The sequence below is a fragment of the Bombus pascuorum genome, chromosome 10 (genome assembly GCF_905332965.1).
Source record: "Bombus pascuorum chromosome 10, iyBomPasc1.1, whole genome shotgun sequence".
Taxonomy (NCBI): Eukaryota; Metazoa; Arthropoda; class Insecta; order Hymenoptera; family Apidae; genus Bombus; species Bombus pascuorum.
This window is the reverse complement of record NC_083497.1, coordinates 2907513-2932899: the sequence shown is the minus strand read 5'-3', so window position 1 is coordinate 2932899 and position 25387 is coordinate 2907513. Positions and strand designations below refer to the sequence as shown.

Below are 25387 nucleotides of genomic sequence, written 5' to 3'. Positions count from 1 at the left end.
GGTACTGACGAAGAAAAAGAGGTACGCATAATTGACACTGCTGAGGAAGGAGACACCACAAGAGGAAGAATGAAAGAAAGATAAAGTGAGAGTAATCTCTGATATAAGGTTATCAGAAGGAAAAACTCTGCCCTTTCTTATGAAGAGAATGAAGGAAGGAGAGGACCCGTTCACTCCAAAAAGGAGCTTAGCTAGTGTTGAGATATGTATAATCTTTCGTACTGGACTGGGTTAAATGCGCGTAGAGTTACTTGTATATGAGTATCAGTGTGTGGATACATGTGTGTGTAGCGTCAGAGCGCGTCCAGGCCTGAGTTGAGACAAAGAACGATCGGCAGTTGTGAAGAAGCGTCCAGAAGAGTCGGTTAGCAGTCGTCGAGTGTAGAGAAAGTGAGGAGACGCGTCCAAGTATGTATCGAAGAATATGTGAGAAATCCTTCTAGTAATAAATATATTATTATTTAAATATTACATCCTAGTGTATAGTCAATGTTCCTTCAACATTATTTCGGCACCAAAGATCCACAATTCTTAACAGCTAGGAACCGAATATGCAAGCAACGGATATAAATAGAGGAGGGTGACGCGTGACTGACATTCAAGGTCACTACTCCGAACATAGTAATTACAATATGCCCATTGCAACTAAAAATAAAAAGGATAATACTGATCTTAACGAATCAGCAACACAGAAGAATATTGATAAGAAGAGAGTGAATCTAGCCGAGACGGAAAGCGAGGCAGTAGGTGATGAAACGAAACTGAAAGTTACATTGGATGAAGAGGATGATACTATCACCATAAAAGTGGGAGAACTAAAGTCCCTGGAGGAATTATTAACCCTTTCGCTTCAAGCACCGGATATATCCGGCATCTATATGATGTGTATACAAGTACCATCTGTGGTCATGATGAATTCGTCGTTATCGGCAGAACATTTTCTGTTAATTCTATTGACGTATTGGATAAATCACATATTACAACTACACTTTCATGTTACATCAAAACGTGTTACTTAATATACATCAGACATCAATGATCGTTTACTGTTTCATTCCAAAATATCTATCGAATCCATTCGACGGTGAAACGATAGTTCATATTTGTTTTTCTGTAAAAATTAAGAATAGATCGGCTTAAGGTATAATTCTTAATTTTTAAAAAATTAAAAGTTATAAGTTAGGCTTTGGTTAAAAATTTATTTAGGAACAGTTTAAGCCCTTTCAATACATACAAGAAATAAAAGAAGTATTATGTTTCTAAACGGTATAACCGATTCAGGAAATGATTCGAACTCGAAAAATGAAAATAATTTCCATCTGTGTAAAAGATGACGAAGAAGCATGTGCAGCACATCGGAATCAGAAACGGAGTTAACTGATGATAAAGCGAAGGACGCCTATTGCAACATATCATGAACATTCAATAATTTCATATAAAAAATTCATCAATTTTCTTCAAAAATGTCGGGAATGACAAAAAAAATACGTAGATGTTCCAAAATTATAGACTACTTTGAACTGTTCATTTCGCAAGAACTCATAGAATATATTGTATATGAAATAAATTACTATTAGGCTCAGAAGAGTAATAACAATCTAAATACCCAAGAAAAAACGGCAGTAGACGAAATGTACTGCTTCTTTGCTTTATGATGTCACGTAACAAAAAATTACAAGAGTAATTACATTGCAAGAGTACTGAAATAAAAATAAATATTTACAAAGCAATATTTTTGGTGAATTAATGGTCAGAGATCGTTATATTTCGTTACTACGGATGATACATTTTTCACATGAACTTGAGCGCACTGATGATCGCCTAAGTAAAATAAGAGCCGTAACTAATATACTGCGAAAATCATTCAATGACACATTTCATTCTTTTCAAAAAGTTTGCATTGATGACAGTTTATTATTATGTAAAGGTCGCTTGTCTTTTAAGCAATACATTCCGACGAAAAGGAACCGGTTTGGCATAAAATCGTATATGTTTTGTAATTGTAAAACAAATTATGTACAAGACCTAATAGTATATGCCGGAATTTCAACTATTACAGAAAGTGAAAATACGGGAATTGGAAAATCGGAGGAAATCGTTTTGTCACTTTTAAAAAGAAAGATCATAAAAGGATCATGAAAGGAAAGATTAAAAAGAAAGATCATACACTCTACGTTGATAATTTTTATTCAAGTTCCGCGTTGTTTACCTTTTTTAATGTATGCGGGACCGTGAAAAAACGACGAAATGGAATGCCGAAGATTGAAGAGAAGTTAAAAGAAGGAGAGGCATATTTTCAGTCTTGAAAAAGTTTGTTAGTCATGAAGTGGATAGATAGAAGAGAAATTTACATGATTTCGAGTATGCATACTACAGATTTTGCAACAGCATCAAAATATGAAGGAAACACAGTATGCAGAAGCCTGTTTGCGTTATGTATTATAATAAGTCAATGGGTATAGTAGATAAGGTGGATATGGTGATAAGTACCGTTAATACAACACGAAAATCATTGAAATGGTATCGTAAATTTTTCCTCCATCTCATCGTCATCTGTGTGTGGGATGCATATTGCTTACATAAATACAAACGGGGAGAAGTCATATCGATGGCAAAACTCCAGTTAGCGTTAATAAAGCAAATAATCACAAAATAAAACATAATATAATTCGGTGTCATACCAGAGCCGCAGATAATCCAGCGAGATTAACGGAAAGACATTTCCCCTCACTGTATATATCAAGAGGTAAAAACCGAAGTCGAAGATGTGTCATCTGTAGTAAAAATGATAAAAGATCCGAATCGCGATATGAATGTAAAAATTGCAACGTTGGATTATGTATAGATCTATGTTTCAGAATATATCATACAGAATTATATTACTAGTTTCTACATATTAATCTACTAACTAATTTGTGTTACATTATTAATTATATTAAACGTTTAATTGTAAAGTCCTGTAAATCTAAAAACATATCAACTGTAATTGATCTAATGTTTATAGAATAACTAATATAATTTTGTAAGTCTTTCCATATTAAAAATGAAAAGAGTACGTGCTATATTAGAGCAAAAATTATTTTATTAAGCATAGTAATTATTTAAGACTTAGAAACGTATATACAAAAACCACACGCACTGTGCACATTTCTGGCGCGTGCTTCCGTTCGGTGACGGCACTTCGACGGACTGGACTGCCGAAGCGAAAGGGTTGAAGGAGGTATTTATGAATATAAAAACAGTCGCAATAAGACTACTATACATAACTTCAAAAAAGGACCCTGTAGTAAATAGAATAATTACAGATGACCAGGCAACGTCCTTGTGGCAAAGGATAGAGAAATTAGAAAAGAAAATGATGACAAGGAGTAGGGCAGAAGTTAAAAGGATATCGCGACCAAACAAACCTGTGGCGGCGCAAACGTCTCCGCTGGCACCTGACATTAGTGAAAAAGGAAAATCAAAGGGGCCACGTAAAAGAATAGACACAGGAAATCGCAAATGAGCAAGAGAAAACAGATATCCCAGGTAGAGGAAGAAGAATCGAAGAGAGGAGGCAACCGAAGAAGGTAGATTTAACGTATGCGGAGGCGTGTAGAGCATTGTCGGAAAAGGAAAAAGTAACCGAGAGAGAAAAATAACAGGGACTTTCAGGAAGATTGGAAAGAGCAGAAAAGTAGACGGAAAATTAGAAACAAGAGGCGGCAAAGAATATAGGAGTACCGAGTACCACGGGAAAAGTAAGACACATCCCATCATAGTCTTCCTCTGCAGCGTCGTCGTGACGGAAAGTCATTCCCTTTCTTGCAGTCTCATTAGCCAAATGCCTAGTGTGTTTGTACGATCGGTGAATAATCTACGTCTTAGCAAAGAGCTAATCAAGCGATCCTTGTATCACGAGTAGTAAGTCGAGTCCGACTTAGACTTCGAAGCAAAGTATATTCATTATCCCGTGGACCGTGGATTCGCCATATCGAACCTAGGGTCATTGTCATTAGCGTCTAGTTACCGCGGCCGCTTGTCAATCTTGTACCAACTATATCTGTGTAATAAACGTTTGTGCAGCAACGATGAACAACACCGGCGAAGACTCATTACACGCCCCTAACGCCAACCCGACATATATATAAGAAGCACAGTGATCGTGCAACGTCTTTTTAAAATGACATTATTCTATTATATTTTAAGCCAGACTTCAGAATCGATCACCTGAATTACCCCCAAGATTTACGATATTACATGTATATATTACATACCACTGTGATTAGCATCCTGATCCTTGTCGACATACATGGTGTCATATTCTTCGGATCGATTTCTTTCCTCCACACTGACGTCTACTTCTATGTTTCTCTGAAACAGCAAAAAAACATATAATAGACATAAACAAGCTTATACCAAAGATTTGTAAATCACATAAAATAACTGAATAGTGTCCTTAATAATTTATTTATTTTTTCGATGAAGTTTACAAAGTGTCTTTGGTATCAGAAACTATCACAAAATATACAGAAAATGATTTTTCTTATTTTTTCACTGAGTTGTATATTAATTTTCGTGTTTTTATGAATTCTACCACTAATGATTGTTATCAAGACTATTTCTAATGTTATGTGCGAGTACATGAAGTAAAAACCTTTTATGAAGTAGGTCAGAAATAGTAAACATATTTTCATATTTGTCTATGACAAGTGTTAATAAAAACCTGGAGGAAACAAATAAATAAGAATAAAGGTGGCATTATTATATAATACGAATATATAAAGTGTAAAAACTAATAATATAAGGATCGGCTATACTTTTTTTTTTTCGTGGAGGAAATCCGCACGGATACCCGCCGTCTCTAGGGGGAAGAGCGGCGTGGTAGTGTCGGACTCCAACCGACTAAAACCTCCATAATGACCATCCCTATTGTGACCGAGGGGTGCCCGGGAACCGCTGTGACGACACACCGGGCCCCTCGCACACAATATTCCGTCCGTATGTCACGTCTCGCACTCTCCCAGGGGCCCACCGAATCCCCAACCGGACTGTTTGGTGCCTCCCGGGTGCTGGGAGGTCCAGCACCTAACTTCATTCCCCTTCGGAGGTCGCTGCGGCTCTCACGCGCCTTATATGTATAGGCGCGTCCACGGGCACCGCTGCGCCCTCGTCAGTAAAATACAGAGAGTTAACTAATTTAATCACTTCGATTAAAATCTACTATGTTTAGAATATAATAAGTGAGGATATAACCTAGATATCGTCGCGTCGATTCGAGATTATTTCACGTTCTGCACGTAAGGTGAGAGATTCGTCCTCCAATTATGATAGTTATTGCAAAATTTATTATAAACTGACAGAGTAACGATACAAAATGTTATAACAGAACAGAATACAATGTCGAGTGCTGACTTGGGAGGTTTTTTATATCAAGGATTTGGTTCCTGTGGAGGGGTTATCGCTGGATGCCGGTCACATCGATATGCTGTTACTGCTCAGTTATTGTTTTGATGGTTATGGTATGCAAAATGGTATGCAAAATATGATTATCCTATCGCTGTATTCCGAGACCACCGTGACAATATACTAGATTTTAACTCAAATTAGTAGTATTATTCAATATGATATACAAAATTTATATTATAATGTTAATAACGGAAGTCAACTTGAATGGAAAATAATGTCATATAAAAATAGCATTACAGTATAAAATGATAAAATAATAATTGGAGACAGAATTGAATGGTATTGAGAAATAAGTTACTCTAGCCAATGTGATATAAGATACACCTTAGAAATAATACACTGCAGTAAGATTTCTAGAAATTCAATTTCTAGAAGTTCAATTGATAATAATATGAAATTCTGTCTACAATAGTTAGTCGCTGTTATACCAGCCATGTTGATTGGACGACAAGACGCTAAGAGGCGTATGAAGTATCCTATTTGGCGAATTCTGGGCTAACTATTGATTAACTAAAAACCGAATGTACCATTGGCTCGTTATAGAATATGGAAGATGCAATAGTGGTCTACTTATGATGAAACTATGGAAATTAAAATTAGATCCAAATAGGAAATATTGACAAGGAATTAACAATAACAATATGGGTCTATGAGGGATATTCTAAATATAAACAGGGCAACAACCCATATTTATTACAAATTTGTTTTTATTCCTAATCTATAAGCCATATATAATTTACTGGAACATTATACAAGATATAATAGGTGTAACTAATAGGTATAATAGGTATACAAGGTATAAGGTAATAGCATATTTTACATGTTAGAGCTATACAACGTAATTAATTGCATACTAAGTTAATGGATTATCTATGAAGGGAGTTGAGATAATTTTAGAAATAAAAAGATTGGTAATGAATAAGAATATTATATGACTGAATCGGATAGGTTGATTGGAAATTCATTATAAATAACTACAAGGAATACGTATTTATAATAACTATGGCAGATCACGAAGATAATTTATTGGTTGATATTTTATAGTTGGATACTTTATAGAGATTTTATCATCAATACCGCTAGGACGATCACAATTACCAATAGTATTATATCTGATTATTAGTACTGATTTTATAATATTACTCAATATTGGCTTCAAGTATCGTTTATTACTGTATAAACTGTTTTTATGGAAATTTATTGGTTTGACTATTTTAGCGTTTTAAAATGTTTCATTATTTATGGTATTGATGATGATATGCATTGTTTTATACTGTTTTAAGTTTAATTATTAGATTACTGGTTGGCAAGATGATGATCTATTGGTCGATGTTACAGTCTCTGAAAAGATTACTAAAAACAATAATATAGAAATTCTGCACAGCTTGAGGATATTCTTACAATATCAGAATGAATGCATACATACACTTCACAACGCTGTTAATAAATGGACAGACAATATAATATGAAGAATGAGTGATACGAAGGATGATCTCACCCTACGATCATGAGATTTATTCTGTTTTATACATAGGACGAATGTTCATTTTATTTTATATATTATAACCTCTTAGTCAACTTCAATGTATATTTTATACAAATAATACTGTTTGTTCGACCAGTCGCGTAGAGACGCGATCGCGAGGAAGCGAGTCAACGAGAGTCGTAAATTCCCGTTACGATTAGAATAATCGACGCCACAAACAGATCGATCCCCTTATTTCTGTTAGGATAATAGGGGTGGTTGAATTGGTATAGCACTGCGGTTAACAGGGTATAATTCATATATATGTCGGAGATGAAAGGACACCGAGCCCTCCCGTTGGAATTACTTGGAAAACCCCAATACTGTAGCCTTTACAAAATAACCCAAACACAATTGTTTGAGACTTGAGATAATGAGCTTAGGCTCCAGGCGACAACTAGTCGCCGAACGTAACCACGGTCACGGGATGAACGTTCCACGTAACAGAGGTATAGAATTGCATAGCTCTCCTTTAAATCAAATCAACCCTACTGACATTTAACAGTAAACATTCCAACGGCCCTGTGGCTCGCCACACACAGACCCTATTCTTCGGGCAAGATGATCGCCAGATGTCGATGCATCATTCACAGTATATGTTCAGCTAGCCTGAGGATCCGCTATAAATCTTAGGATTTAGTTAACTAAGGTCCTTCAAATTGATAAACAGTCTTTATTCTATCAGGCCGTAAATCTGCTACCTATTACGGGAAGATACGGGAGATCTGCTTTCCTCACGTACGGCGCTTCCTGTGTTGACTTTTCTGTAGTCGATCAACCAGTGTTGAAATGTTGACTGAACTGTAGTCGTATAGTCAGTCCAGAGATGTTGACTGTACGAATTTCGTAGATCCAGTCCAAAGATGTTGACTGGACGAATGTTGTAGATCCAATGAAGTCCGGTGACGATGTTGTTGCAAAGGAAAACTATTGTTCGGTGAAGATCGCCCCACCACTGGTCGCTTCCGAGTGAAATCCTGCGAAACATGAGAAAACGCAAGTTTCCCCTCTTTTTACCTGATCGAGCAATAATCATAAGGAACTTCCTGGGTCGAAGCTGTTTTATGCCAATTGACGGACTTAACGGTATAATTAAACAAACTGTTTAGGTTTATAGCAGTTCCGTAGGATTATTGCGACCCGCTTAATTATATGTGCATAGCCGATGAACGCCTCGACCGTAGAGAGTCATCGGACGTAACAAATATACTTGACATATTTTATTCATATACTTGACTTATTTACATTATTTTATTCTTTTTTTTTTACATTTTTGCGCTCATAGTATAAATTCGATGACTCAACAGACATTAAATAATCCCCATATGCCTTATATTATGAACATATGTTCATATCATATATATACTTATATGTAGTTACTCTAATGAGATTTATAACTAATATCTCATATTTGCACACTGTATATTATAATGGTGTGATTTATATGTGATTTGTGTCGTAAATTACATTTGCATTAGGTTGTCCGAAAAGTGTCTTTCTTTCGCAAACGTGTTTTTTACAAAAGTGCACCTACGTATAAACGTGAAACCAAGTCTGTGAAATGTCGCGGTGTTTATCTCGACAGAACAAAATGTATCGTACGTAATTCGACAAAATAATATAAAACAAAAAACGTTGTGCGCCTATTATTTCCTCATAAAACGAAAGAAACTTTTCAGTCAACCTAAAGTTATCCCATAGATGATACTTCTGTGATCTCATAATATGCATGGTATAATTCTGATATCATGTAATTGTAGAATTGTATAACCTATGTTTGATTATGTTTGGTGACCCTGTTGGGTACTATTTAGGAAAGATTACATCAATATTAATAATGACCTTGGAAAAATGGCTAATGAAAATAGAATAACGATCCTACGACAACCTTTCTTTTTACGTGGAGGGAACCTTCATAGGCACCCTGCGCTCTCCGGGGAGAGGGCGCGGGGTAGTACCGGATTCATACCGGCTGAAACCTCTACGTATACCCTACGAAGCGCATGAGGAGGGACTTTGGAACTGCAAAATCATACTCACGAGCCCCCCCCCCTCCCGTGCTGATAACAATCCACTCTCTTCGATAGCGCGATGTGTGGTCATGCCACATCGCCCCCCCCCCCTTCGGTGTCGCTGAACAAGATTGCCCGATTCCCCAACCACGCATTCTTGCAACACCGCGGTGCTGATATCGGCCAGCGCCAATGATCTTACTTGTGAGGTGGAACGAACTCGCCTTGCTAAGGCTCGTAAACGGCCTCTGCCCCGTCTTCGCCTTTCGATACTCTCTAGATGGCAACTTCGCTGCCTTTTCCTTTCCGCAGCCTCCTTTCGGAGCATCACCTGCTGGCAGAAGAAGATAACCGTCCTTCTACCACTCTCATTCGTCAGCAGAGCTCTAAGTACCGCCAGCGTTGAGAAATTAACTCCTATTTCCGCGGTGAGAGCGTGACGCGGCACCATCCACGTCGGGCAATGCTCAAGCGTGTGTTGCGCCGAGTCATCGCAATAGTGGCACCTTGTAATCGCTTCCTTCCCGATCCGATACAGGTACTCACCGAAGCATCCGTGTCCGGTGAGCCCGTCAGACCCCGGGTGCGGAGATACGTCTCACGACATCTCAGGGTCTGCAGTTCGAATGAGGGAAACCCCGCGAGCACCGTCGCTGCCGCCGCCGAGATGGTGCGAAATCCTCTAACCACCCTGATGGCTACCACCCTATGCATCCTCCTCTCCAGCAGAAGACTGCGACGGTTGGCCAACAAGTCTGCCGCCCAGAATGCAGCTCCGTAGAGGAGCTTGGACCGCATCATCTCGACGTACAACCGACGCATCCTACCGCCCGGTCGCCTACCCGGTGCAACAAATACCCTAGGGCGTTCGACGCCGCCTCAGCCGACGATACCAGGCGATCGAAATGATCACGGAAGATCCAATGGCTGTCGGGCGTCAGACCCAGATACTTCATCCCAGTACCGATCTCGACCTGCCCCCTCCCCTCCGCCTAGTCTCAGGCGGTTTCCTAATGGAGGCGTCCTGTGATCGGTTCTGTGGCAAAACCACAAGGTCTCCGTTTTCTCAAGGGACACCTCCAGCCCTAATACTCTGATGGAGGCAACCACTGCTGAAGAACACCTGCGATTCACGCAGTGTTCAAAAATCAATTGTTCATACTCGTGATTATTGTGATGGATTGTCCGTACGTCATATTGTACTTTTCGTTATAGGCAACATGTGTACTAAAGTAGATTACAGAATTGGCTGAATAAAGATCATATTCCACTGTACGTTCGCTTCGAGTTGTGGTGTCCAAGAAAAATGCCGCAATTTTTTGTAATGAATTACATTCTAATATCGGAAATCCTGATAGTATACGGACACAAGCTGACTAAGACACTACTCAATAACATTATTAAAAATATATGTAATTAAGTTAGTGTACTTCTTAGGTTAATATCTTTTAGAATAAATTCTGCACACAATTGTGATCCAAGGAAAGTTCAAAATTGGAGCTTGCATATTATTGGTAATTTTATATTAAATACTTTTTACGATGTTAGTATTAATTATCTATTTTAGGTTATACAATATTACATTTAGTCATTGCTCTTGTGAAGTGGAATTCCGGTTTCTCAAAATATGATAAAATAATTAAACTTTCTTTCGTCTATCATTGTTATTACTATTAATTATCATCGTAATTTTCGAAAGTAACGTACATTATAATCGTGCTTACAATAAATGTACGATCATATTTCAACTGGCATGAATTTACGGTACGTTTTTGTTGAACTTGAACCACATCTTTCTGCACTTAATAAGAAATCAGAATACAATCACTGGTTTATTAACCCAGATTCGATTATCAACTATTTTAACTGAAAGATAACTAGGTTATCTACTTTTCAATTATCCGCGTTAAAAATGATGCAAGATACAATTCTATTTTCCGTTAGCTCATCTTATTCTGAACCATTGTGAAGCCAAAACTTGCCAGCGTATTTTACGAGTATAATCGAGCGAGTGCAATACTGAATATGCGTTAATGCGTAAAATACTGAGTATAATACTGAGTATCAGTACGTCAGCCGATCCTTAATTAAGCTATCTGCTATGTTAGCGAAACATCCGGAATCTGTCCCTGTTGGACACGGCTCTCATCAGGAAGTAAACAGTATTAGACGCGGCAGCTGTAAGTATAACACAGCACGGTGTAACAATGTCAGATATGGTAATCTAGACTGCGAAAACAACATCGAAACTTTCAAGATCATTTCTATTTCCTTAATCAAAAATACAATAAGGTAAATATAGTAAATATAATAAAGTTATTTGTGTCGTGTAAACTTTAATATTTTGAAATTCAATTTTGAACTTTACACGGAATAGTCAAATTTATATATTCGGAGACAGCATTTATTTTCAATACAGTAACGAAAAAAGATCATATCGTGTACTTTAAGCCGAGAAAAAGTAAAGAAAAGATATCAGGAACAATAGAATGATTCGAGCAACCCTATAATGTGAAACTATTGTACAAAGTACGTCATGAGGTTGAGGCGGGTATATTTCCAATTTGGTGAGAGATATAAAAGAAATTATTATCGAAGGAAAAATTAATAGTGATGCCTATGTAGAGGACTAGTGTATAAGACGTTTGACCGTAGCGCCTGGATAGCTCAGTCGGTAGAGCATCAGACTTTTAATCTGAGGGTCGAGGGTTCGGGTCCCTGTTCGGGCGAGAAAATTCTTTGTGCATAACAACGACGGCATATACCGTCTCCAACGCGGCACTTTGCGTGTTGACCGGGAATCTCCCGATAAAACATAAAGATTAAAGATGCTCGGAGAGACTTATGAGAGGAACGAACAAGATCCATAAGATCAGGATCGGCGCAGATAACGGCAGCGAGCTGAAGGAGGAACTGGAGGCGATACGCAAGAAGGCCCAAGAGGAGTGGCAGAAGGAGTGGAACAACTACAAAAAGGAGAATGTCACAAGGAAATTAATACCGAATGCGCTGCTATTTACCAAAAAGAAGATGGATATCGATCATCATACCATGCAGCTGTTAACCGGGCATATGGGATTTTCGGTGTCTATAGGAAGAGGATTGGCAAGAACAGTGACAGCAACTGTCTCGACTGTGGAGACCCTAACGACGATGCAGAGCACGCCCTCTTCGCGTGCCCGAAGTGGACAGACAGAAGGATCGAGTTGGAGAACGTCCTTGGCGAGAAGATAGATGTGGACAATCTGATCGCCAAGGTGACCGCCAAGAACGAGAGCTGGGATAAATTCAGGCAATTCTGCGGAACCGTCATGTCTCACAGGAGGGTGACAGAGAAATCCATGGAGGAGGCAAGGACGAGAACGAGAGCAACAACAACTACGCGGAGCAGTGAAGGCAGAGATACAAGACAACAAAGAACCACAGAAGGAGATCAGCCCAGTATTTTGAACTGGCTGAGAAGATGACGAGAGCAGTAACTACCCGAAGAAGAAGATACAACGGGGCATGAAAGGACAACCCTGATGAGTGCCGACAGGTATTACCGGGGTTGTCTGTCCTCAAAGCAGAACAAGAAGGAGGAGGGGTTTTTAGTGGGTATGGCAACAACATCCGCCCGAGTCCCACATAACCCAGTGATGCGGGTCACTGGGCATTCGTAATAGCATTTTCCCCTTCTCACGCAAAAAAAAAAGGACGTTTGACCGTGAGATTTACTAGATGTTATAGTTTGTTTTCGTAACCGTCGAATGTATCTAAAAATAATAAACAGGATACAAACTATATTCGCTGAGTCGCTCGTATAGGATATAAATCGTATATATACAGCGTATAAATCGCAAAGTTCAATAATACTCGATAAAATTCTTGCTAGATACTCGTCAATAACATTTAGATAGCTCGTTGATACAGAAGGAAACTCGTAGATACTAAACTCTTTTCGGTTGCATCGGTTTATTTGTACTAATCGGGGGAGGGGGGGAGAGTCGGAAAATTAAAATTCGTCTTTGTTCGACGATTTTCCGTATCGGCGACATTGTTTTGCTCGGAGTCTATTTATTCTTATATTACTTGTATCCTAACGAACTTGATACTCCGAGGCAAAACAACTACATGATTTGAATTGTCCTCTACTCATATACCGCTACATCTATTTTCTCACGATCTGATGCACTCGAAAAATGCGAATGCTCTTTTCCTAAAAACAGAATTGCATATTTTTTTAATCGTATCAATGTCACGTCCTGCGATCCGCGTGATCCGTAGCGCGAAAGTAAAATTGATAAATTCTCTTAAACCGAGGTAATTTAAAATGTTTATTCGAAACCGTGTTTACTGTATTTGAAGTGAAAGGCAGTTAAAGCCGGTAAAAGTTATATCTTGCGAAAACTCATCTAACTATATTTTTATATTATGTCTTTATAACGATATTAAGACAATTTAAATTTTAAACAAAGTCGGCAGTTGAACAAACGTTGGATATCTTTCCAAGCATTTTCAAAAGAAAGACCCCGACGGATATAAATAAATGTAGCGACTCAGAGAAGTAAATTAATTACCGTTATCGAAAATTATAGATTAATTATTCGTTCTATCGAAGAGTCAGTTGTCATTTTGTCTATTGAAGAATCATCACTTGTCAACTGAAGAATGATCATTTTGTCAACCGAAAAATTTCATATCCATCAGTCAATTGTCAATATCGAAATCGAGTAAGATTTGGATAAATTATTTTATATTGTTAATTTACTTTCGAACAACTTTAATCCTCTCTCGTGCCAGTATTCCCGCACATAGCAGGTTAGCCGAAAGTGGAGCTTATTACCAGTTGCATTAAACGTTAGTTGACGCTACCTTCTCATCGGCGACTAAATAGAATGTAACAATCAACTCCTCGGAAAATTCTGCGTGGAAAAATATTAGAACACAATGTTTAAAAAATCAATATTTCTTTAGATGTCTTATATTTGATGCAGACTGCGAATTTTTATATATTTACAGGGAATTTAAAAGACAAAGTTGCTCAAAAAGCGCGTTATGAAAAAACATATAAAATATCCAAAGTATGATGCTTTCTATAATACTTAGTAGGAAAAACAATTTTCTACCGAAGTTCTTTTTACTTTTTAAACTATATTCTTAAAAATATGAATATGTACAAAAATCCGCAGTCTATTCGTGTACTTTATTAAAGAAGATGTTCCAACGTTTCGCTTTCACATAGTAAGTGTCCATACTTTGTTTCTTTATGTTTTAATTGTAGGAATACAATTTGCAGTCATTTATACAGTACAAATGAAGTGTTCTTGAGAGTATAGGTACGCTACTAACAATAAGTAAGTATGCATACATTCAAACTTCTTAATACTTTTTATTTTCCATATAAGCATTCGTAGTTTCTTCGAGAAACGTACGAACGCAATACAATGGTGTTACGTAACTTTGACGACTAAATATTTTTAATGATGCCTGATCACACGTTCTTATCTATGTTTTCTCCTTCCATTCTTAAATTTCTTTTATAAATTTTATTTTTATATTTATATTTATTATCCAATATCAATCAAAACTTCGATCAAGGTGGAGCAAATAAATGTGTCCACCAATAATCTCTGTTAGTATCATATTAACATAATAACAATAACTGTATGCGTTGTTTTCGCGCATTTTTCTATTCGAGTCAACATGTGTTACATTAACAATGTACATTATCATCTCTTTCGTTATATACAGTGACTGCAAGTACTTGTACATACCCTTATTTTTCACTAAATTTCATTTCATTTCCATAATACTAAATTTTATAATCATATGCAAGTGTTACTAAATGATATGAAATTTACTGTAGTTCGATCTAATTGATTAGTATATAAATGTAATAATAATAAATGTAATGTAAAGTAATTGTTGAAGTAATTACTTTAAGGAAAAACTCTACATCTTTATTCTCATATATCCGTGACCTGAAGACCGCCATTACGCAGAAAATAGAATTTAGTGAAACAAAAATGTTCTGAATAAGGAGAGATCCATATTGTTGTACCCTTGAATATAAATTATGTTTTGGGTTACAAGGTCTAGGAACAAAAGAACTAATAAATAGATTTCTAATTATGTTCCTTGTAGCCTTTAGCTAGAGCTATAACTTAACTTTTATGATAATGTCTGTTTGCTATAAATATATGAACGTGCTCCCTATCGATTCTATTCTATTGTAACACTAAGTATATGTGGATATATATGTGGAAGTATATGTATACTAGATCAGCATATACCTATACATTTATTTATTTCAATATACTTTTCTATTACAAATTCATCCACTCATTCTTCTATCAGTCAACCTCAACAGGTTATGGACCCAGAGCTGTGAAATTTGTAGTAGAAATGAGAAGTGAATAAGGTGGTAAAGAGTTGTGCAAAGTAAAGTAAGTAAGAGTATTGTAAAATAATAATAAAATAAAAATAGAATCACAGAATGTGAAGATCGAGAAGCTGCATGACAAAGAAAATTGACTTCAGTGGCGTTTCGTTATGCGTATACTTTTAGAGGAAGATAACGATGTAATCGATATATGTGAAGGGAATCTGCGTTATCCAGAAAAATGCGGACGTAAAAGAAAATGCCCGTAAAAGGTTTTTAAAGGCAGATAAGGCTGCGAGAAAATTGACTGTCACCGCAGTAGAAAGTTTTTTTTTTATAGTTTATTTTGATTTTTACAATTTGTTCTGAAGGACATTTGGTAAAGTGTTATATCTCATTGGTAATAAAAAAAAAATAAAATAAAAATAAATATAGCATGTGGGTGGCTACCCCCAGCGGGGTGCCAACTTCGTGTTTTCTAAGTTATATCTTTTATGTCAGTAGGAAGTAAACCGCTAAATTTGCTTTTAAATTGTACAACGGCATATGAAATGTGGAAGAAGTTGAATGCAGTGTATGACATGAAGTCAGATGAAAATTTGAGTATGTTCCAGAAGCAATTCTTCGATTTTAAGAGGAAAAAATCTGAAAGCGTTGCACAAATTTGGCAAAGATAGAGCAGCTGGCAGTGAAAATGAAAGCTCTTGGGAGTGAAATTGCTGATTACAAGCATTTTAACGACGTTGTCAAAGAGGTTTTGTCATTTTCATAGTGCGCGGGATTCGATGAACGATAAGAAAAAGACTTTAGATAGACTAACTACCAGGCTGATGATGGAAGAACCCAGATTGGAAAAGGATCACGATCAGGAGGCATCAGTGGCACTGGTAACGAAAGACAATAACAATAAAAGAGAGAAGTAGAAGCAGGCAAGCAGAAGTAAGTGCGAGAAACAAGCACCAAGCTGCTTTACCTGTGGAAAGGTTGGCCATCTAAGGAAAGACTGCCTTCGATGCTTTATATGTAAAAGGAAAGACCACACCAGTAAGAATTGCTTTCGAAACAACCAAAGAGACAACAGAGGAAACAACTGGCAGTCCAGAAATTAAAGTCAAGGCAACAGCAAACTTGGTCTACTAGGAAGCACTTCAACGATGCGATCAGCGAGCGACGACACTTGGGTAATCGACACAGGAGCAATGGAACACATGACGGGACGACAAGAATGGTTCAGTGTTTTCGAAAAATTCAACAAGACGGTAAAGATAGTGATCAGCAATGGTACGTTTATGGATACGTACGGTAAGGGAAATATCGAAGTGGAGACTATCGTAAACGGCGAATGATTAGCAGGTACAATGCACGATGTTTTATATGTACCAGGTATGAAAAGGAATTTATTTTCTGTTAAATTTGTCGCGAAGAAGGGCATAGATTTTAGAATTTTAAAAAAAGGGAAAGAATGCATGTTTTCACAGAACCGAAAAGTAATTGCGAGAAGTTCAGACGCAGGAAAGTTATATACATTCCTCGTTAAAGAGATAGCCCAGGTGAGCTATCTTTAATTTCTTAATGACGCGTGTAAAGTTTTTCGTCTGTAACGTATAATATCAAAACATTATGAGCTCAGGATATGCGGTCTGTCGATGTAAATGCTCTATCATCCCGTTGGATGCGGAATGATAGGCCGTCGTGCGTAAATGTTTGATGCCGAGCAACCGACATAATTCCTTAAATATAGTTGTGACTCGAATGGACATGCTTGATCAGTTATTTTCACTGGTACGCCAAAACGAGCTGTGGTGGATAGTATAAAGGATTATAATATAAAATAACGAGAACGAGAGATTGCTATTACAACCCGTCAAATATATTTGGAATAAATTAAATAAATATAAATATAAATACTGTGGAGAGACGCTGGCACAAACTTATTCGTAAAGATAATGATCGCACGCGGATAACTCGATAACTTGTATACTTCGTTAATCAGTGTTAATAGCTTGGATAGTAACTCGAATAATAACTCAGATAATAACTCGGATAATAACTGACTCGCTCGCGATCGCATCCGTTTATTTATACTTGTCGGGGGAGAGTCGGAAAATTTGAATTTGTCTTTGATCGACGGTTGCACGTAGCGGCGACATTATTTTGCCGGGAGTTTATTTATCGTTATGTTTCGTGCGTCAAGGCGGTATCCATGTTCCGAGGCAAAACAACGACATGAATTGCTCTCGATTCGCATCATCCTCTGACTCATGTGCCGCTACAGAGCTATCCATGTAGAAAGAAGGGCTGAAGCAACGGTTGACGCTTCCATATCGGCTATAGGTTTTGCTTCAGGCCAACGCGAGAAACGGTCGATACACGTTAGGTAATATCGATAACCTTTCGAATACTGCATCACGATAATGTCTACGTGTATGTGTTCGAATCTACCTGCCGATGATTCGAATGCTCCCATTGGGGATGCTACGTGCCTGGTGACTTTACATCGATGGCACGGTATACACTGCCGTGCCCAGTTTCTGCAGTCTTTGTTTATAGACGGCCAACCGAAACGCGTCGTCATCAGTTTTTGCGTAGCGCGTATCCCAGATGGGAAAGTTCGTACAATGAATTGAATACGCTAGGATCTAGGTACACATATTCCTACGTTGTGATCTGGAAAACGTTTCTTCTTTAATTCTATAATTTAATAATATATATCGGATTTGACTAATTCGCGTAGCTCGGTGTCATCTCCTTGCGCGGTGGCAAGCGTTTGGTGGTCCACGGACTTCTCCATCGATTCGATGCATGACAGAGCGTCGACTACATCGTTGTCTAGACCTTTTATATAACGGATGTCGATCGTGAATTGTCCGATGTAGTCAAGATATCGAAATTATTCATGGCGAACATTTCTCTAACTTTTGATTGAATGCGTATGTCAACTACTTGTATTCGGTGTATATTGCGAAATTCTGCCTTATACGGCGTGCCGAAAACGCTTGGCCGCTGTGTACATCGCGAATAATTCGCGGCCGTACGCGCTATACTTCTGCTGCGCGGGAGACAAGGATTTTGTAACAAACCCTAGCGGCTGCCACTTGTAATTCACGCGTTGTTGCAATACTGCACCTATTGCGTAGTCGGACGCGTCTACCGTGAGACTGATGGGTGCACCTGGTATCGGATGCGCTACATCGTGGCGTGCACGAGAGCACGTTTTGATTCGCTAAAACAGTCTTCGATTTGTTCCGAACTCGATGGGCGCGTTGCCCTTTTCCGCACCTTTTAACAGATCATTAAGTGGTTGAAGTATTTTTGCGGCTTCCGGTATGAAACGTCGGAAGCAGTTGATCATACCGAGGCACCTACGTAACTGCTTAACGTTGACGGGCTTCGAAATATTTACGATCGCTTCAACACGTTCGGCCAATGATTTTATTCCATCCGCGTTTACCATGTATCAGAGGAATGTGATCTTGCGCGCGCCGAATTCTCATTTCGCAAGATTGATTACGACACCTCAATCGTTTAGATGATTAAATAGCGTTCGCAAGTGTTCGCAATGTTGCTTCTCTTCTTCCGAGCTATCAGGAAGTCTTCTATGTACGCATAGACGAAACTGAGACCTCTCGTGATTTCGTCCACGAATCGCTGCTACGTTTGAGCGGCGTTCCGAAGTCCAAACATCATATTGTAAGTCGCAATGCGTAATCCGTTGGCCGCGAATAACTCGTACGTGTCTTTGTTCACGAACTCGCGTAGTTTGTTGCGCGGGTATAAGCATATATCTGCACCGGTGTCCACGAGGAATGAGATCTTGGACTTCCTGTCTATGACGAAGATGCGGCGGGATCCCAGGCCGTCGTCGCATGCTAGGTTTACGGGCGGCTGGTTCCGTTTCCTTGGGCCCAGTTGCAAGGGCACCAACACTTCCGTGCGCGGTTCCAAAAAGTCTCATGGTAATAACAGAGACCAGAGTTCCGCGATCCTTCTCTCGATCGTGATCTGCGACGCTCGAACTCGATCGCCGACTGCGACGATTGTTGAGACTCAACGCGTCGAGCCGTGCCTCTATACGGGATAATCGGTCACTTACCCTGTCCGTGGCGCGGTTCTGTTGTTCTTCCTTCGCTGTGATGTCGGCACAAGTCGTTGCAATTTGTCCTGTCTCAGGGCGGATTTCATGCACGTGGTCAGTCATCCAGTTTAGCGTTTCGACTTTCCTTTCTTCCGAGATGGTTATAACGCGCTGTACATGCACGGGCAGTCGATTCGACCAGAGCATGAATATGAAGTCATCCGGTATCGTAGGTGTGGCTAGATTTCTTAGATTTCGGTAAAACTGAGACGTTGTTCCGTCTCCAATTTGCTCGTTCTCGAGCAGCGAATATTTTGATAATGTTTCAATTATAAAAGGAGCGATATTTTTATCACATATAGTTAGTCACAAAAATTGATCATTTGGGTTTATTTACAAAAAGTAGAATATATCGAAAAATATATAAATAATTTTTTGAAAGTACCATGATTCCAAACATATTAACAGTTTACATTTGCGCTTACACAATTGAAATGACACAAGTCGAAGTGAAACTTCTTCCCTATTTAACTAAAATCTAAATAAACGACGCAATGCAAGATAATACAATTTTTAAACTTATCAAAATAAACTTATCTACTTGCCTCAAGTAGATCAACATATATTTGGATCTTTAAATGCCTCGTTTCACAATATTTTTCCATTCTTTTAGCGAAAACATTAGAAAAGCTTTTTGTTTTTTCGTAAAAATATATTTTAATTTTGACTTTATCTTGAATGTAGCTGACTTTTAAGATCTAAGTTTTCTTTTTAAAATCTATCGAATCTAAAAAATATAATGACTAAAATATACTTTAAACGCAAAACAAAACCTTCAATTTCATATACTGTTAATAGTATTGATCACAATGATTGAAAAGAATTGACCATGTTATTTTCAAACTGTATTGTCAATATTATTATCAATATCATTGATCATATTTTACCTATTTCCCCTAAACTACAAATCAGATTGTATAAAGTTTATATTTCTTTTACTTACTTTGTGTTCATTGTGTTCATACATGATGCTTTCCCAATTTATGACACGAACTTATTAGACGCCCTAATATTTACAATAAAATTCACTGCACAATTGTTAAAAAGGCACATTTGTGCAATGTAACAGTCTTATTTGAATTAGGGAAAGTATCATAACCATCCTTTAACGACAAAATTATCAAGATAAAAGAATAACATTTTATATTTCAGTAACATTCTTATAGTAAGAATTCGAAAAATGCGATTTTTAAGTTTTAACACTTTTGAAGCAAGTGTATTTTGTTCGTTCACGATATAGTATATATAAACTGTTATCCGAAAAAAACTATTATATAAATAATCCTTTATTTAGTGATAAATACGTATATGAATAAATTTGTATTCGTTTGGATATTTATTTGTTAGTTGCATTTGTTAGTTGTCTGTTATTCGAATACAAATTTTCCCAACACTGGTCCAAGAATAAGAATATATTCGATAATGTTTTACATATTATTCAAGGTTTGTAGTAATGTAAATAATATCATATATAAATAAAAAATGTCTAATAATGCTAAAAAAATTATTACATTTCCTTTAACCATGATATAAATGCACGTCATAGTAATTTTTTATATCTTCTACTGTTGATGATGGTGTGATCGCGTAATATGTTGAAGTGATAAAATTGAAGTGAATAAAGACGTAAAAGAAAAAGAGAAGCAGAGACAAATAGAAAATAATAAGGATAAAAGAAGAGGTAGACCATGTTGAGAATTATGGATCTTGATTGCTGAAATAAAAGTAAAGGAACACTAAGGTTACACTTAAAATTTATATTAAAATAGTTATAGATTTATTTAATAAACGATTTCCAGGATCTTCGTCGATACACATTTGCACGCGTCTCAGCACTTTCTTCGTCTCAGCATCTTCCATACCAGACTGCCAACGAAACAGTTCCATTTATCTGTTTTTCGAAACACCGCGCACACATACTTCCTCTAACTCATATTCACATACGTGTGTCACTACTACGCGGCCAATCTAGTCTAGCACACAAAATTATACATATCTCAATACACCTCCTTAAGTTTTGTGTTACATATTCATTTCCTTTCATAAATCAATCAAACCATTTTTAGAAGTAATCTAAAATTTTCAAATTTGTTTCTCCCTAGAGCCTTCGTTAAAATGTCAGCTACATTGTTTTCTGAATCTACTTTTATAATGTCATTCTCTTTATTTTCGTAACATTCATTTACAAAATGAAAGTGATCTTCTATGTACTTAGAATTTTTTGTTAAGTTCTCAAATTTTGATATTGCAATCGCTCCACAATTATCTTCGTAAATTTTTATTGGTGTCTCGATAATGACTCTATATAACTACTTTGGTCTAATTTCATCTCACATTTCTTATGATCGTATTCAATGTTTATTCGTAAGTAAGTCTTTACTTCACCTAAGTCTTTCATTGCAAATATGTTCGACAATTTGTTTTTAAATTTATCCATTTTTCTTTTGTTTTTCCACATATTAACAAGTCGTCTATGAATAGAGTTAAGTATATAACATCATTACTCTCATACTTCATGTACAGACAATAATCACTCTCACTCCTTTGAAAACCTAATTTTTTCATATACTCGTCAAAACATTCATACCAAGATCTTGAACTTTCACGCAATTCATATAACAACTTTGATAACTTACATACTTTCCCGCTTTTATCGTCGTGACTCATAGGTTGTTTTACAAATACTTCCGACTTTATAGTTCCATTTAGGAATGCTGTTTCTATATCCATTTGCATAATCATTAAACCATATTGACAACAATAAGATAATAGCAACTTCAACGTTTGCATTTGTTATTGGAGAGTATAAATCTTTCAGTATTTTCTTTTGTTGGAAGCCTCAAACTAGTCACGCTTTCTTACGATTATCAGATTTATTCGTATATATCCATTTCAAATCTAATATTTTTTGTCTTTTGGTTTTTTTACTAATTGCCAAGTTTTATTTTTGATTAAACAATTCATTTCTCGATCCATTGCTTCTTTCCATGAATCGCTGTTATCTCCACTTAAAAAGCTTCTTCATAGGTTTTACGACTGTCTGCACTAACACATTCACATAAATGAAATATGAGCTCGTTAACCATATCTTTGTCACGTAAAATAATAATAAATGAAAGGAAATTTAAGGAGAAAAGAAACTTTTATTTTTTTCTTATGTTTCCAATACACTTCCGAGCTCTAGGCGTGACTGTTCAAGACTCTCTGACTGCTCTACTGCTCTTACTGAGGAAAACTCGGTGAGGCTGTTTCCTTCTGAACTAAGGACGCGGATTCGCTGTTTACTCTTTTGGGTAGAATAATGAGGGTAACGATCCGCGATGCCCATTGGTTATGGCCAATGTTAATAAATACAATACGAGGAGAAAGTCTCCTGCAAATTTGGCTCATGGGTGTCCTTGTTCTTGGGGAAAACCCAGCAGTTTCGCAGGGCACACCTGCTTTCTTCGCAATTAGCGAGGATGTGCAACAGACCAACGGATTTTTGGGAACCTTCATAAACCGGCGATGTCTATATGACTGTACCTTAATGTTTAACAGATGCGGTTTATGGGGGTTCCTTGGGCCTAATACGGGCCACCGTGACGATGGGCAGGCCTAGGTGGCCTGACCATGAGGGATGTACCGCGGACCATCTCACGCGACGTAGCAATATAGCTGCTCGAATTTCAGCCGTGACATCTTTGAGGTTTCTTTCTTTCCCGCCCTGACCTTCTCAAATTATTTTCTATGCCCTCAAGTTTCCCTTCTGATTCGTTACTTAAATTTCTGTCTTTTTTTATTATAACCTCCTCGACCTTTTCATCATTTATTTCACTTTCATGAATTTTGTTTGAATCAGAGTGTTCGTCAAAATCTTTTTCCGTTTCATTATCTGACTCATTTTCTCCTTGAAATCCTACTAAATTCTCATCTTCGCCTATAAATTCTACGTGTTTTGCAATTATAATTTTATTATCAACTAAAATTCTATATCCAACGTTTTCATAACCTACAGGTATTTCATTGTTTGCTTTTGTGTCCCATTTCGAATTTCTTTTAATTTCAGGTATTCTTACGAATACTCTACTTCCGCACAGTCTTAAATTGTTTATGTTCGGTTTCCTCTTAAAAAATATTTCAAATAATGTTTGATTTTCATATGTGTTCGTAATGGTTCTATTTTTAAGTATGCCGCGGCTCGAACTATTTCAGGCCAATATTTAATATTCAGCTTCGAATTATGTAGTAAGCATCTAGCAGAATTCATTATTGTTCTATTGTAGCGCTCAGCTGTTCCATTTAACTCGTAAACATAAGGTGGGCATGATTCTACGATAATTCCTTTTTCCCTTATTAAATTGTACATGTCTTTGTTCATATATTCTTTTCCATTATCGCAGCTTAGTCTCTTTATCTTTTTACCAGTAAGATTTTTAACTTTGTTTATATAATCAAGGAAACAATTATAAACTTCACCTTTTGATTTCAAAGTATAAATCAATGCACATTTACTGTAGTCGTCTATAAATGTTAAGAAATATTTAGATCCATCAAACCCAGTATTTTTATGAGGTCCATTTAAATCGGTATGTACTAATTCTAAAATCTCGCGTGCTCTATTACGGTTATTTTGGAATGGTAAATTATGCATTTTATTTTGGATGCATGTTCCACATTTTAATTGTACTTGCTCAAATTTTTCTGGCATTCCCTCAACTAACTGTTTCTTGCACATTGTATTTAAATAATTAAAGTTTACATGTCCTAAGATCCTGTGAAATTTTTCCTTTTTTGTCATTTTTTCTACATTTTTAGCGTGAGATTCTTGCCTTTCAATGTAACTACTTATTTTATATAAGCCATGGTCTTTGAATGCGATCCCTATCAACTTTCCGTATTTGTTATATATCTTTGAAGTATTTCCTGCTGAGACTACCTTATTTTCATTCGTTACTCTCGCATAGCTAATCAAGTTATTATCCATTTCTTTCACATAAAATACATTAGACATTATGATTTTAATCCTCCTTTTGTTTACTTCAAAGTAAGTTATAATTTTTCCGACTTTTGTTCCTTTTAGAATTCTACCGTCTCCTAACTTTACATTTATCGGATTTTTTAAATTTTCGTATTCAACAAAATAAGAGTCGTTATTTACAATGTGATCTGAACATCCACTATCTAATATCCAATCTATTTTTCGCGTATCGCTAGTATATACCGTAATTTCATTCTTACTATTTTCTCGCTCTACTCTCGTTAGGAAAGATCCAATTTCATGGTTGTCGTAGCCTTCGTTGTGTGAATAATTTGCGTCGTGTTGACTTGCCCCATTGTAGCGTTGTTGCCAGCTTTTTCTTTGTCCTCGTTGGCCAAATCTTCGTTGACCATATTGTGACAGTGACCATACCCAAATTCCCGTTATTCCACGTTTCCTGGCAAATGAACCGTTAGACTTTGACCTTACCTTTGCACATGGCCCAACACCAAATTTTCCCCATTACGTAGGGTACTTAGGATCCTCTTCTTGCCCCTCAACTCCTATAAACTCAACATATAAAAACTGCGAGCATTCGACCACGAGACTAGTCTTGTGTACAGTCTTGGTAGTGATTTGAACAACTATTTTAACTTCGCTACATTATAATATTATACTTAATCATTCTGTGAATAAAAGACTATAAAAATATAAAATCACAGTCAAGTTAAGCTATTGCTCAGCTATTCCTTTTTTTATCATTAATTTTACGTAACATTTTGGCGATTACTGCCTGCATTGTGAAAAGTGCTCGTTAGGCCTACGTGGAAAAGGATTCAACTTGGACTACGGGTCATCCTCAACGACAAACTCACAAGCCACTTGATAAAGGATATTCTACGGAAGTTCCTTTTCTACAGATATCAAGGTAAAGCTTGATTCA

The 25387-nt window shown here is 37.0% G+C and overlaps 1 non-coding gene across 1 annotated transcript; it reads left to right on the top strand.

Annotated features, from left to right (window-relative positions):
- The first annotated feature begins 11641 nt into the window (after positions 1–11641).
- On the top strand, positions 11642–11714 carry Trnak-uuu (transfer RNA lysine (anticodon UUU)). The gene has a single exon. It is a non-coding gene; the product is annotated as a tRNA-Lys (tRNA).
- Positions 11715–25387: the final 13673 nt, after the last annotated feature.